Consider the following 4,512-nt stretch of genomic DNA (forward strand, 5'->3'; position numbering starts at 1 on the left):
AAAATTTTAAGCCTGTCGCCTGAGGGTAAGGGCAGAGAGGGGTTCTCATTCCCTCTAACACTGGATGGGGAAGGGTGACTTTTGGATGACCCGATCAGTGTCTCCCCAAAAGCAGCCCTAGATTCTGGTCTCCAGAAAGGGCCATGCAGCCTCTTGCTCCCCTCACCCCCTTATCCTCAACTCAGATAATTCCCCCGAAGACCAGCCTTTGGAGGTCTGATGGGGCCACATGGAGGTGTCCCAGGAGTGTGATTGGCTGGTATTAGTCAAACAACATTGGAGAATACGAAATGGCCCAAGTTCCAGCTGGTGCAGGGCAAGAGGGAAGGGCCCGGAGTGCCCACCACCCTTGCCTTCATTTCCAGATTGGTTGAGCCCTTGGCCCCAGGCCCCAGGCCCCCAAACCCAGGCCTTCTGTCCTACTGAGTGTGAGAGATCCCATTTGGCTACTCATTACCCCCTCCTCACCACCTGCCTCCTTTGGGCCTCCCAGAGAAGGAACATAAGGAATCCCAAGCCAGACTCCCACTTTCCCATCTCCAGGGGCCTGTTGGGGGGTTGTGGTCTCGAGAGCTGGCTTCATGACAAAAGTGGGGTCACAGACCCCCGTTCCATGATTTTTGGGACCTGTCTGCTCTCTAGGACCCCCAAGGGAGCTGGGAGGGGGGTCCCCACACATGTGCATCCCCCGCCACCTGGACCAGCCACAGAGGCAAGTTCATGCCCAGCCCAAGACCAAGGAGGACGAGGGTACCCGGGTGGGGTGGGGTGGGACAGGGCAGTGCGGTGCCCCCCACCCCGGGAAGCCTCAGGAGGGCCCTTTGAATCTGTGGAAGTTAGGGCTTCTCCCAGCCCCCCCACTCCACCCCCTCTGGGCAACAAGACTCGAATCGGCTGATTGTCTCTCTCTCTCTCTCCTCTGAACAAGACACTTCGGAATTCATGCTAAAGCAAAACCAACCTAGGGAGGGGGGCCAAGACAGTGGTGTTGCACACGTGTGCTCAAGAACCAGGAACCGGGGACTGGCGCCGGGGAGGCAGCATCTGGGCAGCGGGAGGTGGAAGAGACCTGGGCCTGGAAGCTTACCACCTGCCTCCTTGCTTTCCATCCATCTCCCGCTGCCTGGACCCGTGTCCACGGAATGGGGGAGGGGTGGGAAATACGGGGGTGGGGGGCGGGGGTGGGCAGCACACAAACCACCAAACAGCACCAACTCGGCATGGAACACAAGGATGCGACATGGAACCCCGGGGCCATGACCCAGCGGCCCCCGCCCCCCGCCCCACCCCCACCCCACTCACTTATTACATCAGCTTCAAAAAAGAGTACATTAGTCATGCATCAGGTCAAATTCCAGTTCTTTTTTTTTTTTTTCATTTTTCTTCCTTTTTTTTTTCTTAAATTACATCTGAACACGGAACACATAGAATAATACTCTTAGACATGACTCCAGAAAAAAAAAAAAATACGAGAAACAGAATACGCCAGAGAACAGAAAGGTATATTCCTCTTTCTCTCGCCCTCTCTTTCCTAAAGGACTCGTTTAAATAAGAAATCTGTAAACGCCGCTGGTCCTTTCGCTCGCTCGCTCTCAATCTCTCGCGCTCACGCTCCCTCTGCCTCTTGTCTCCGACCACCCTAGCTCTCGTTGCCGTGACATTCAATACGTCTCCGAATGAACTCGTCAAAGAAACGACATGCCATCGTCTGCAAAATTATAATTTAACGGTATAAAGCTTCAAGTCACATATTCCAAAAACTAGCTAAGGATTTTTTGTTTCATTTTTGGTTTTTTTTTTTTATCACATAAACTATACATTAAATATTTTGAGGTATTTCAGAGAAAATTGTCAAAGGCTCGAAGGAATTGTGCTGGAGGCGACTTTCCCTGCGGGGGTGGGGTGGGGGGTGGGGGAGGGTGGTCTTTGGTTGGTGGCAGCCAGCTGAGTGTGGGGGGGGGTCAGGTGGAAACGGGTGGGGTGGGGGCGGCCAGGTGTGGTGCTGGGGGTCCAAGGGGATAGGGAGAAGGATCTGGGATGAGATCCTGGGAAAGGAGTCTGGGAACTCTCAGGGGTGCGGGGGGGGGGGGGGAGCTACTGGAGTTGGTGAGTGTGTGTGTGTCTGTGTGTGTCTGTGTGTGTGTTTTGAGGGCGCTTGAAAAGAATCCGGGAGCCCCAGAAATGTGTCTATGACCTTGTTCTAGGGGTCGACCCAATCTGGCCACAATTTCATAAACAGGGCAATACCCAGTCCACTGTGACCTCCCAACAGGGGACAAACATGGGCCTCGGACGCCCTGGGGCCTTGAAGGCCAGGAAAGGGCAGTGACCAGTCAGCCGTCACCCAGCAGGGGGCGCCCCAGAAGCCCTGTCCCTGCCTGCCAGGGCTGTGGCCAGTAGGTGGGGCCCCGAGAATTTTCAAGGGAGAAGGGCAGGGGCCCAAGGCTTTAGCGGGCAGTGAGATGAAAAGCCCGAGGCCACCCGGAATTGACTCCCAGCACCCAGAGACACCAGAAAAAGAAGCGGGAGCTGGTGTGTGTGTGTGTGTGTGTGTGTGTGTGTATGCATTCGCGCGTATGTGTGTCTGGAAGGAGGGGTTGGCCATTGATCCAGAAGGGGGTGCTTTCCAGGTTGCAGGCTCTGCCCCAACACCCAAAGGTTCTAGAAGGTTCACTCAGATCCAGCTGCTTAGAAAGCTGGGGAATAGTGAGTCGATAAGGACAAGAGAACATTCCACACATATCTTTGGTTCAAGAAAAAGGCACTCATCGACTCACTATCTCCTCTCTCTCTCTCTCTCTCTCTCTTTCTCTCGCACTCTCTCTCTCTCTCTCTCTCTGGTGGGGGAGGGTGGGACCCAGAGGGCAGGTCCGGAGCAGGGCCCCTGAGACTCCCGTTCCGGGGAGGGGGGAAAGGGATTCTGGCATCCAGCACAAGTCCTCGGGGGAAATCTTTGGTATCAGGCGTGATTTTTCCAATCACAGACATGAACGTTTGCGTGAGGTAGGCTTTACCTGGGGGTGGGGGTGGGGGGTGGGGGGGGGAGCATTTCACCGGAAATGTCTTTTGCATTCTCAAAGGGGGAGGATGGGTGGCCCCCTCCCTGGGGGACAGGGTGGGGGACAGGTCCTTTTAGCCACCGCGTCCTGAGCCCCGGAGAAGTGGGCCCTCGGGTCCAGCTGCCAGCCAGTCGGAGGTCACCCAGACAAGATGGGATGGGGGCGGGGGGGAGGGGGATGGGGAGGGGCGGGGGAAGGGCTGGTCATCACTTCTGACCCTTCTCCCTGGTCTTTTTTTTTTTTCTTTCTTTCTTTTTTTGGCAAAAATGGAGCAAGCAGATTCCACTTCCTTCAGCATCTTCCTTTTTCTTCTTGTAGCAAACACAAGGCCCGCCCCCCTTTGTCCCCATCAGGCCCAGTTCAGGGTCCCCACAAGGGCCCGGGGCAGGGTGAATTCCAGAAGGTTCCAAGCAGACAGGATCTCTGCGGCCCCAGCACCCAGGACGTGTGGGGGAGCGGGGGGGGGGGGGGCGCAGTGCTGTCTCTGGCTCCTTTCCGCGTGGAATCGGGACTTTTCTTCTGTTTCCTGGCTTGGCTTTCCCTGCACATCATCCGTCAAGGCGTGGAAACGTAAAGTGAGCTAAAAGCGAACTCAGAGAGGGGCGGCGGGGAGGGGGAGGCGTGTGGAATTTACCCGCATGTATTTGAGCTCGCGTCCCCTCCAGTCCGGGATGGGGGTGGGAGAAAGGGTGCTCGCCTGTGGGTGCTGGGGGTGGGGTGGCCTCTGCCGGCCCCTCCCCAGACTTTAAGGCAGGCAATTCTTGGCACAAAGAACCCTGGCCGCTGGAAGGGGCAGCTCAGTTCTGGGCTGTGTTTTTTTGTTGGGGGGGGGGCGCTGTAAGAATCCACCTTGAGGAGGGTTTTGGCGACTTTGGGGAAGGGGCTGAGTTCTCGGGGGATGGGGTCCAGGGTCCCCCCACATAGGGGGACGAGGGGAAAGGAAAGCTTTTTCCTGCCTCCCTCTATGGGAGTAGCGGTGGGGGGAGGCGGTGGGGGCAGATCTGGCAAAGGAGGGCTTATTTAACCTTAAAATCCCTTTTTTGTTTTTTAAATACCCGGTTTATAATTGCAGAATGTGCTTCTTGACCCACTTCCGGGGGCAACAACAATGAGCCCTGTTTTCCTCCAGGACCGCTGGGCATCCTGAATCGAGAGTGGCCTGGGGAAGGAAACCCCTTTAGGTCAACCCTCCCCTCTGCAGGGGGTGGGGGGGAGGGCTTCCCTTGCCCTGGAGGGGGTTGAGAAGGAGAGACGGGGGCCCCTTTTTGTGCACTTGGGCTGGGGGGGGGGTGTGCCACGTCCCCTCCCTGGGTGTGTGTGGGGGGACTCCCCGGACAGCGCCCCCTGGGGGGCGGGTCTCGGAGCCGTGGAGTGGGGGTGGGGGAGGAGAGGAGCGGGAGGGCAGCGCCGTCCAGGCCGTCCAGGCCACCGAGGCACGCCGGGCTGGGGCGCC

Source organism: Tamandua tetradactyla, chromosome 11 (genome assembly GCF_023851605.1).
Source record: "Tamandua tetradactyla isolate mTamTet1 chromosome 11, mTamTet1.pri, whole genome shotgun sequence".
Classification (NCBI taxonomy): domain Eukaryota; kingdom Metazoa; phylum Chordata; class Mammalia; order Pilosa; family Myrmecophagidae; genus Tamandua; species Tamandua tetradactyla.